The sequence below is a fragment of the Danio rerio genome, chromosome 18 (genome assembly GCF_049306965.1).
Source record: "Danio rerio strain Tuebingen ecotype United States chromosome 18, GRCz12tu, whole genome shotgun sequence".
Taxonomy (NCBI): Eukaryota; Metazoa; Chordata; class Actinopteri; order Cypriniformes; family Danionidae; genus Danio; species Danio rerio.
The window spans coordinates 38,132,074-38,144,921 of record NC_133193.1 but is presented as its reverse complement, the minus strand read 5'-3'; positions in this window follow the sequence as shown (position 1 = coordinate 38,144,921).

The following is a 12,848-nucleotide window of genomic DNA, read 5'->3' as shown; positions in this document are numbered from 1 at the left end:
ATTTTATTTGTTTATCTGTCAGGCTATAGTTATTATTGGCTTTAACGTATTTAGCCTTTCTGTATAGGCCTCCAGCAAAGTAGAAAGAGTTTAGCCTCATAAAATAATTCCCCAAACAGCTGTCAAAACTGACCAAAAACAATCAATTTTATTCTGTCACTAATTGATATATATATATATATATATATATATATATATATATATATATATATATATATATATATATATATATATATATTCATCACAATGGAAAATATTTTTCTTTTAGAATATTTATTAATGATGATAGCAATGATTACAGAATAAACAAAAAATGCAAGAAATGGCAATGACTGATTTTTGAAATCTCTTTCAACAATTGCAAAAAGAGACTGAAAGGGCAGAAGCACAACTTCGCCTGGCAGAGGAACAACTGACTCTGACCAAGCTGCAGCAAACCAAGGCCAGACTTGAGATCCCCCTCCTAAAGGATACGCTTCACATCAGATGAGGAAGTCTGAGATTATTGTGGAGTTTTTGACATTGAGTATTTTTTTTATTTACATCTATATTGGAAACTTATTATAAATATCCTCAATGTACAGTGTTTGTGTTGTAGGTCTCAGATGAGCGGACTGCTGGAAAAGGATGGGGTAGGCTTTTTCTTGTTTTTCTTATTTATTATTATTATTAATTTAATATTTATTACATTTTCTTAGTTTTCATTTAAAAAAAATAAATTATATTGACCCCACGCTGGCTATTCTACTTGTCGCTCTTAACATATCTACAGTTCTACATTGTGATTTCCTATCCTGTTTGAGCACTGGTAATCCAGATTTAGTGATCCTGAAAAGTTCCTATCCAGATCAGATTGATCCAATCCAATGTCGCTTTGAAAAACTGGCTCAAAAAGTAAGCTGGATTACCTGATCACGGATCGCAAAAATAGAATTACTAAATCTGGATCAATTTGATCCGGATTAAACCTTTTGAAAAACCGGGCCCAGGGGTATCTTAAACAGATAGAGAGAGATAAAGAAACTATGAAAATGTGCAATTTTAAAGCCGCAGGATTAGTCTTTTGTGTGAGTTTTTAGGGTACATCACATTTGCAAATTGGGTGGGCAAATTTGTCAGTGGTGCACTGCTGTGCATCAGTGTGCTCAATTCTCATGCCCGGCCTCCTACACCAGCTGGGTTAAAAATGTGAATTTCAGCAGTCAACCAATTTAATTGACACAGAACAGCTGTCTTAATATGCATGCCTAATGTTTATTTAAGCCTAAAGTTTATTTAAGCTATAACATATAACATATATAATGCAATTATATCCTTTTTTTTTATCAAATTACCACTCTGTGTTATGTTTTTTTTTATATCTTTTTCTCCAGCACTTTTAATTACTGATGATACAAACGTGCGCTTCATAGTCTTTTTATATTGAACGGATTAAACTCTTTCTCTAGCTCCCTTGTTTATCTTTGCAGTTGTGCATAAACCACTCGGCCACTGCTAACGAATGCTTACAAGCAGACATGGTTGCAGTGGGCTCATACACATATGAAGACTAATATTCAAACAGTCTTGTTAACTTATGAGTGCTGTGCAACCCTGGATGGTACAGATGGATGGAGTAGTGGATGGATGATGGATGGCCATCATGTCCCAACAAGGCTGTGACATCAGCAAGAAGGTTTTGGAGTCATGTTTTGGGCTCGAATCATGGAGAGAGAGAGAGAGAGCTGGTAGGCCTTAAAATATTAAAAAATGACCTCAGCAAAGTATAGAGTTTCTGACTGACCAATTCCTTCCAAACATAAAAATAACCATGCCTTGGTAGCAAAATCAGCTTCATACATGACAATGCACCATTTCATACTGCAAAAATACTTCTGTAGCTGCTATGGGCATAAATTGGTGTGGCCACCATCCTCTCCTAAACTCAACCCTATTGGAAACAATTGGAACAGTTAGCATTTTTTGGTAATCTTCAATCAAAGTCGTACTGTCTGCTTTATTCGGTTGACTTTAACCCAATGGCTTTTATAGCAACTGCATATCAATAACCATGGTCCTCTTACCATTAGTTTGCTATAAGAAAATGATACACAGTAGACGGCACTTCCCCTAATCAATATTCTGTTTCGGTTGGAAGTACATTCGAATACTGAAACAAAAGTGTCAGCAACTTGTGGTTCACGAGGACTTTAAGCCTCCACATAATTTACTGGATATATGATTTGGGGGATTAATCAAAACTTTAATATTTATTTTTCCAGGCAGGTTTAAAATGTGAATTGACCTTATTCTCCGCCGACGAGGGGGCGCAGCCATTTGAATCTTTTTGGCACGAGACTTCCGGTCTCATTCACTTCCATTCATTTTTAGACATTAAAAACCGCTCGTTTCGTTGTTTGATGTTGCAAACTGATATTTCCTTGTTGTATTATTCTACTTGGTCTGTATATTCATGCAAACATTTGTTTGTAGAGCAAGTAGTTTGACCGTTTTTTGATGTTTATTATTCCTTGTCATTTCTCCCATAGGCAACTGAAATGGAAGTTCTAAGACAATCGCGAAAACATGCGCACTTCCGCATTTGAGAATAAGGTCAATAGAAAATGAACACAAAATAAACAACAGCTTAGCCTAGCATACAAAAACACAAAATAACATACCATTCTAAGAATAATTGTATAAAGCCAGCATACCTGGAAATAGGAAGGGACACAAAGAGGCTGTGCAGGAAGTCTGGCAACAGAATCTTCTCTAAGTGATTCACCAGGTCACTTTAAATACCCAGATACAGCTATAGCTATTTATCACCCTTTGTTTTGAATTTCAGTGCCTCTAAGGTTTGCATATTTGCTTAGGGATGAGACAAAGGTTATCAAAAAGGCAAGCGGAGGAGGCATTTTTCTCTTTATTTTGGCCTGCTATGTTGATGAGTAATCAAAACATTTTTACGTCACATGGAAGCAGCCCCGTGCAAACACTATCCAATGTGGGGGGTGTTGTCCTATGTGGGACAACATAGGTTGAGCCCCATCTGTGCACGTGCCAGCACGGAAGTACTTATACTTGACCCTAAACATTTTCAATGCCAGAGGGGAAGGATAGGTTATTTGTTCTTTCTTGTATGTCTTCATATTCCAGAGTTGTATTATTTCATTGTTATTTCATATTGAGTAAAATCCATCCTTACAGCAATATGAGTATTACATTAAACATTGAATCTAACTGCACAATATCAGTCTCATCTGACTGATATCTCAAGTATATTCAATATTAGTTTTAATATGAAAAAAAAAAAAACTAAAACAAAACAATGGCTTATGAGAAACAATGACTTGTGAATAACGTATTGACATTGCGTTAATAGTATATCACCATGTAATCCATAAAAAAAGTAGCTGTAGCCTGATTACAAGTATTTAAAAAAAGTGATTTTTGGATTCTGATTGCATTATACAGATTACATATAATGTGTTCCTCCTCAGCTCTGCCTACATCTTGAATAGCCATTAGGTAGTAAATGAATGTGTATTTAACATTTGTTTGTTCATTTAACTTGCTACAATAACTCTTTCATTCTATGATATTAAAAGACAATACAAAAAGAGTAAAAAATCATCAGAAAAGAAAAAATTTGAGTGCAATTTTGAATGCCTGACCATATAACTTTGCAGTTGTAATCATTTCTTCCTGTAGTTTTGCAAGTCTGGCAGCCTTGTCTGACAGTATATGGCGACACAGAATGTATTAAATTACAAATGCTTAAACTCTGTCTTTCAGCCTGCTGATGTTTTTTTATTCAGCTGTTCTCACACCTCTTTGAGAACTTTACAGCCAATCCAGGATGTTAAGAATTTATAGCAGTTGGAACAATTGTTACAGTTGTTAACATAAATAAAAAGACTGCAAATTTTGTGAAGAGAATCGGAACGTTTGAAGTTTATAACTGATTGACCTACATTGCCAGTAAAGCCATTCATCCCTTTCCAGGAAATAAACATCTAAACTGCGGCTTTGATTTTCCTGGCCCCAGGCCTGTGTCCTGTCTCCTATATCCTGCTCAATTCTCGCTGCAGACAACTGCTGACAGATGCAGACAATTACCACATTTTTAGGTCTCAGACATTCAATGATCCTATTCTTGTATTCAGCATGTTCAATCAAGAACAAACTGTGACAGAGTTAAAGGGATGAACATGTTAGTCATTATTAGTATTGTTTTACTAATTATTATTATTATTTTACTCATTAAGTAATTTCAAACCTTTAGGATTTTCTTTATTCTGTTGGAAGAAAGCGGAAAACCTGTAGTAATTGACTTCAAAAGAAATATGGAGGTCGGTGGTTACAGGTTTTCATAATCTTTCTAAATATCTTTTTTTGTTTTCAACAGAAGGAAGAAACTCATTAAGGCCTGAAACAAGTAAAGGGGGATGATAAACAATGACAGAATTATTATTTTTTTTTTTTAGGGGGAACTATCTTTTAAATACTTGGTAACTTATGTGAGCCAAGTAGTATTCATTCATTCATTTTCTTTTCAGTCCCTTTTATTAATCTAGGGTCGCCACAGCAGAATGAACCACCAACTTATCCAGCATATGTTTTATACAGCGGATGCCCTTCCAGCTGCAAACCATTATTGGCAAACACTCATACACTCACTACAATCTATTTTAGCATACCCAATTCACCTATACCACATGTATTTGGTCTTGTGGGGGAAACCAGAGCACCCAGAAGAAAACCCAAGCGAACCCAGGGAGAACAGGCAAACTTCACACAGAAATGCCAACTGACCCAGCTGAGACTCGAACCAGCGACCTTCTTGTTGTGAGGCAAACATGCTACCCACTGCGCCACCAAGTAGTATGACCTAATTCATATTTTCATAAAACAGTAGGGGCCAAAGAACTCAGATTACTTACTACTTATAGACAGATCTTGGAGTGACAATTGAAACATGATAGATGCAGAACAGTTTGCCCAGATTTCACTTTTACCAATCATATTCATACTATGAATTTACATTATTATCAGTTCAGAAATAAGTAATGTGTGTGCATTGTGAGGAATTGCAGAATGTGTGCTGTCAAACGGATGAAGATCATTTCTTAATTTGCTGGCATTTTTTGTAATTGCATGTGTTTTGTTAAATTGCAGCACCGTAATTTTAGCCTTATTCTGCTTCATACTAATCTGATGTTAAGTTTTCAACCCAGGCTCATTCTGAAAATGTACCTCCATATACATTTCTGGAGAGCGCCAAATACATCCACCAGAGGCTGCTGTGTATGTTTTTGAAGATTTCAAATTTCTCTCGCGAGTGCCATTCACGCCTGCCCTTCTTGCATAAATCCACCAGATGCCGCTGTCAACTTACTGACTGACCAACCGATTCCCCCACCCACCCACTTCCCTAAATCCAACCGAGTGTGTTTTGAAAACTGGTAACAGCAAAAAAGCTATCCATATGGAGGTAAGTGCTCAACTGCTAGCGAAAAGGAACGGCATCATACTGCCCAATAGTGTTTGTTTTAAAAATGAAATGCAGCCATTTGTAATTCTAGCTACATAAATCGCAATCTCCAGGAATGTATAGGGCTATGTTTTCAGAATGTGCCTATGTTGCAAGTTTTGAATACTTTGAAATTGTAAACTTAATTTCTGCAGGATTGCCATAGGACGTAATGAAGACAATGGCTGCATCCAGTAGGTACTCAATTTGAATTTAAATGTACTACTAGATTGTTAGAAAAGTATGTTCTATACAGTATGAACGTGAGTAGTATAAATGGAACTCATCCGCCATTTTGTCATGATCATGTGACCTACCAGCATCTGTTGTGTCACTTCAGTCCCATTTATAAATTTTCTCAAGGAGTATCAAGGGATATATTAGCGAGAATCATATGCGCACTTCAGAATCTAGCTGGAAGTAGTAAGTCATCCAGGTACTTCTCGCATACTGTTTTCGAATTCTTTAAATTCAGACATATTACTCAGTTTGCATACTCATTTTAGCATACTACGTTGTATGGAAGTTTGCGATTTTGGACGCAGCCAATGACTCCCATGTTTCCACACTCAGACGTGTGCTGCATCCCGATTCGCATGTCCGTCCTAAATAGTATTTGAAAATATAATTAGTATGTCCCAAACCATAGTATGTTGAAAAGAGTATGCCAGAGGTTCCTGGATGATTTGCTATTTCCGGTAAAAAATGTAAGTGTAGAACCGTCCATACTCTAACCACTAATATTGCCCACAATACATTGTGTATTGGACACAAGTTTGATTAGAACTACAAACGCGTGTGAAAAGTGTAAATAAACTGCAAAAATTATGGACGCGCGAGACCAACCGTCAAGTAGAGGCTTCGGTAAAGATGTTTGAATAACTGTTAGTCAATATCTAGCCAACTGGAAAATATTTAAATCACATTATCTGTGTTATATGCTCTTTATCGATTACAGTTCCGCATTCAACACAGTTATCCCCCATAAACTCACCCACAAGCTGTCTGAACTCGGATTACACTCCACACTCTGTGACTGGCTCTTAGATTTCCTCACTGGCAGACCGCAATCTGTCAAATAAAATAAAACAAAATAAAAAATAAAAGCTGGAAATAAAAGCTCAAGCACCATTCTCACCAACATCGGCACCCCACAGGGATGTGTTCTAAGCCCCATCCTCTACACTTTATTCACACATGACTGTGTCGCATCTCACAAGAACAACACTATCATTAAGTTTGCGGATGACACTGCAGTGATAGGACGTATCACTGGGGGAGATGAGGCAGCTTACAGGAGGGAGGTGGCCAGTCTAGTGACATGGTGTGATGACAACAACCTCACCCTCAACACAGACAAGACCAAGGAGATGATAGTGGACATGAGGAAGGAAAGGAGAACTCATCAGCCACTGTTGATCCGCGAATTTGAAGTGGAAAGAGTGAGCAGTTTTAAATACCTAGGGGTCCACATCAGTGAGGACCTCACCTGGACACTGAACACCACCCAGCTGGTCAAGAAAGCACAACAGCGGCTGTACTTCTTAAGGAAGCTAAGGAAACTGCATTACTGTATGGTATGGCAACGCTACTGTAAAGGACCACAAACGTCTGCAGAGAGTGGTGAGGACTGCAGAGAAGATCATCAGGTCCCCACTGCCTTCTCTGCAGACTGTCTACCATCCCAGAGTCCACAAGAGAACTGCCTCCATCCTGAAAGACCCCACGCACCCACAACACAGATTATTCACACTGTTTAGGAGTGTGAGATGCAGGACTACCAGACTCAAGAACTCTTTCTTCCCATCAGCTATCAGACTTTTAAACAGATAACCAATGCACATAAACAGTCTCTTTTTCTGCTCAGTACAACACTACATTCCCCATCCCAGTTTGCACTATTTTTTTTGCACATAACTCAATTGCACTAGGCACTTTTTGCATAATAAGTACAATTTAAGAACCACTATACATTGTTTACATCTGTTTCATTACTCCAAAATCAGTTTTATATATTGTTTACTTTCATAGATATTTATATACTTAGATTTTATAACTATACTTCAGTCACTTCTGTGTATATATGTGTATTTATGTGTATGTCGTGTATGATGTGTATGTTGTGTGTATGACTTCACTGTGGACGGCAAAGTAAGAATCTCATTGTACAGGGAAACGTGTTTCCTTACTGTGCACATGACAATAAACAATTGAATTGAATTGAATTGAATTATATTTCATCTGCAACAACAACACTGAACTTATATAAAGACACGTTTGGAAGTCTGAACGTCTGAATGCAGAATTATCCAAAGACCTGATGAGATTTCTCTGCATGAAAACTCATGAATGGGAGATTAACCTGCTGCTGCTTCTCCAATAAGGTAGGAAATTAAATAGGACAGAAATGTGGATGGTGTGTGGATGATTGACCGAGGGCATAACTAAGCAACACAATGATCTGTAAAAGAGGAAGTAGTATGTCCCAAAGCTTGCATTCTCTTCTGTTGCACACTCAAAAGTCTAAACTTTTCCTTCACAAAAACAGTACATACTTTTGGGGCGTAGTATGAGTATGTGAATTGGGACGCAGCAATGGTGTCATGAAACTACACATTTGTTTGTTGTGAATACACACCCTCTAGTGGCGACAATTACATACGTAATTAAATACATGGGACTACTATAAAATGTCATGTGAAGGGTTTTCAAAGAAAACTTTATTTTAGTAGCATTTTATGTGTAAATCAGCTGTAAAAAAAATGTCATTATACCAAATGAATAACCTTTTTATTATTTATTTATTCAAACAGGTTTACAAAAAAGTTTGATTCATGTGGACAATTGGGAAAGCCTAACAGTGGACTATTGGCATGTTGGTAATAGGATATAGGACAATAGGATAATAACTGTTTTAAGGACACAATGCTGGCACACAGAGTGAATATACAGCATTCTGATTTTTTCCTGTCTCCTTCATGTCTGATTTCTTTTCCTGTTGGATACAATCACTTATGGCATCAATATACAGTTAAACAGATTAGAGGATTAGGTTCCATATAATTGCGCATATTATATATACATACTTATACATATTATAAACCCTTTGATGGGATTTTGAAAAATACATTTCATGCAGTGAGTAATGAAGTGAATAACAACATACAACTGGGGTTTAAATCTGCCCACCCATTGCCCACCCAATTCATTATTACCAATGGAAGTGACATGCTTGCATATTCCATGCGCATCTCATTGAAAATATCTCAACTTTTTAGAATGCTGTGAGCGCACCACGAGTCATGTGACAAAAACTGTCTGATCAGCTTTACACTTTGTATGGAATATACCAGTATGATCTCACAACGAAACATCAGTATTTTACGTTTTGTCAGTTTAGTGGTTAATTCGTATGAATTTGTACGAGTTCAGTCATACAAAAATTTATGATTTTAAAAAGGAGGTGTGGCACCCAATCCCACCCCTAACCCCAACTGTGTCACGGTATGGGGGTGGATGGAGGAGGCGAGGACCCAATTGCAGGAAGTGAAGGATTTATTGAAAAAATAAAACAATAAAAAAACTCAGATCTCCCCATGTGGGGAAAAACACAACATTATTATACACACACAACTAGACTCGATCTCGGCATGATACACTAATTTAAATCACTGTTGTAGAACAGATACGAACAGACCTCATACAACAGAAAAGGGAAACAATTAACAGTGGACCAGCACAGAACAGAGCACACTAGGAGAATAAATAGCAAAGACAAACCAATAAACAGACAGGCGGACAGGTGAAAATAATAATTACAAACAAGATAACAAGGTGGGTGGGACAAGACAATAGACAGGAGAGCGCATGACAGAGACGAGACAAGCCATGCGCTCACATAAAACAGGACAAGAACATGCAGCCAATGAGAGAGCTCATTAACCGCATGTTCATGACAACACAAACACAACACTGAAGCACACGACTAAAGCACGTGACCACAATGTAAACACCTAGCCACATGCTTTGACAAGAGACGCAAGACACGAGCACACGATAGATAAACACCTTACCCTGCGCTCACACATAAGCAACGCGCATGCTTCATCTCAACGCCAACCAAAACTGAAACCAACTAGACGGAGACACCGAGAATAAAGCAGCGTGATGCTGACAGAACAAACACTAGTACAAGAGTGCGCGCGGCCGCATCAAGCGGCAGCACGCACACTCTGCGTACACCTACAACGGCGCGCGCGCACAGAGACAGAAACAGGACCAGACATGGGTAGTGTCAGAGCTCTGCCACCAAAACAAGAATTTACAAGACCAGAGTGGCAGAACCCTGACAAACGGTCATTGGGTGATGAGCAAAATCGTACTAAATTAGCCACTAAATCAAAAAGTTAAAAATTGCCGTGAGATTGCATTGAATATACACATTTCAGTAGATTAATTACTTCAGAAAAACACAGATCACCCAAACACTGCAGTGCTTCTTTATTTTTCCATAAATAAAACTTGTTTCAGAACTGCAGCAATATTTTGTCATCCTCTGAGAAAACCGTTGATGGTCGCCAAACAACAGCAAAAGACCATGATCGCAAAGCTAAGTAAGTTTTGGAAATGATGAGGAAAGCAGTGCGCTCACACTTTCCACATGATTTTAGGCGTGATATGTAAACAGTCCCTAACCCTGCACCACCACAGCCCCTTAACCCCACACCACCACAACCCTCCAACCCTCACCCCAAACACTGTAGGGCTTTAGAATAATTAATCGCGAAACAAATTATTTTCCCAGAGATGGGTTGTGGCTGGAAGGGCATTCGCTGCGTAAAAACGTGTCGGATAAGTTGATGGTTAATTCCGCTGTGGCGACCCCAGATTAATAAAGGGACTAAGCCGACAAGAAAATAAATGAATGAATAAACAAATCATGAGTTGATGGACTAATTAGATATTAATACATGAGACAATGAATGTGATTTTTTTGACCTTGCTTGCATGTAAGCCTGTCTTTGAACACCCTTAAACCTGTAAGGTCCACCCGGTTGGTCCAATGACGGTATCCACTGGTGGATGAAGGTTCACTGCATGTTCGGTCTTTCCAGTGTACAATGTTGATTTATAGTAAACTTAACTCATATCTGACTCCAATTTTAGTATGAGGTGGTTTAGAATATTAATATATTTATCCTCGTTTTATCTGACTCCAATTATAAAACATTAAGAAGATTATATCAATATCTAATTTAGATAAATGTTTGAACCGTTTGTCTTCACTAGTAACTATTACATCCGTTCATTCGGGTGCTCATGTCGCTCAGAGAAATCGCCTCGGCCGAAGGCGTCCCTCACGATCACACTCCGGTCAGTCTTGAATATTAAACAGAGGTAAATTGACTAATACTTTAGATGGCCGCTACCAGTGCGCTCGTTCTAAAATACTTTAGTTAGTCCCGCTTAGATGTACACCTTTGAGTTAAGACAATCATCATTTCTAATTAGAGGTTAGGGCATTAATATAAATGTACCCGACTACTGGACTCTATAGTAACTTTGGATTTCACCAAGCCCATGGTTTCCCATATGAACTTAATTTAGAATAATATTACCTTCAAACAAAGGTCGGGTACCCAATCTAGGTTAGTCGTGCAATACCTTGTTGACCTAGACGGAAGTTATCGCCCTTTCCACCTAAGTACACATAAATCAATATCAAGAGTCAGCCGGATCGCTAAAACACAATTAGTGTGCCAATGCTCCATCTCAATTGGATTTTAGTCCGTCTACTGACCTGACGCAAGACGTGCGGAAACAAGGATACAGCGTAATCTACTTGAATTAATAATTACAGAGTGAGCAAAATATGGTCAAACATTACAATTTATTAGTCAGGTAAATGTATTATGCCAATTCAATCAGTCAATTCATAAATGATCAATACAAAACATCAAATTATCAAAGATAAATCCAAGATGAAAAAGATGCATTCCTGACTTTGTAATATACATAACATGGCGCAAGCCATGTTATGGGCTGATCTGGTTAGGCAGAATTGCCCTGAGTTTTTCTCAAACCTTGCCTTAAATAATCCAAGAATTCCCTCAAGGAAGGGTGTGTGTGTAAAAAGTCACACCCTTCACAGTGGTTCAAAAGATGCCTGAAGTTATATATTTATTGTGTTGATTATATCTATTTCTGAGAAAATGAGACCATTGTACCAATCGCACTGAGACATTTCAAATGATATCAAACATGATAATTAAAGTCAGTTTGGTTAATCTAAAACATTCAAACATTGAAATGACCATATGCGTGAGTTGGGGGGATAAAGCTGAGTCTCAGCATAGTCAGATGCAAATGCAGCAGGAACTGGTTTTTCACGCATTCCCCCCTGGTGGGTTGTGGAGTCCATTGGCCCTGTCTTCAGCTCATGTTTTGAATTGTCAAAGACATCAAAAATATTTGTAATATTTCAATTCTTACAAACCCAAACTATGACTTTTTGTAATCCATAATAGAAGCACATTAATGAATCGTAATGGAACTGGAATAGATTTTAAGATGTTAGTTTTAGAGTTTCCTCTAAATTCTTTCATTCTTTCAAATACACGCAGACACTCAAAACCATTTATGTGTGAATTTACATTCAAGCTATGTAGAGCTGACTCCACATCTGTGATGAGTAGGTTGCAAACCCATGTCAGATTATGGGAGGATTAATGGTGCTGCTGCCTGTGGCTTTCAGTTCATTTAAATTGAAGGCTTATAAACAGATCATAATTTGTGCTCATAAAGGTATTTATGGAGACACAGTTAAACTTCCAGTTATGTCCGCAAAGTTTTATAAGATATACAAAGACAATGTCTTTGATGTTGTGCCAACCAAACATCCAAGCCAGTTGGACGCAACTCCAAAGAATGTACTGGTTCTTTGATTATCTGAAGAATCTTTTGCACTGAAGGATTTTTTGTGTAGTTCTTAAAACGATCGATGGAATTAGTCTCCTTTTTAGCAGCAAGTTCACACAGCAAGAAATAATTTATTTGTAAACAAGCCTGCGCTGGTCCTTTAACTTTCAACTTTTGCCATATGACCCAAAGATAAGTGTGGTAAGAAAAGCTGAATTAGAAAGAATTAATGAGGTTATTAGACAACACAATAAAACAAGAAACTCAGTCTGTTAAAACTAAACAGTTCAATAGACAATACCCTAAAAACAGTACAAAAATTAAAGTGTGCTGTAAACATCTCAGTGATAGTTTCCCAGTGCATATATACAAACTAAAAGAGTGATAATACCCTTCTGAAAAATAAAGTTTGCAG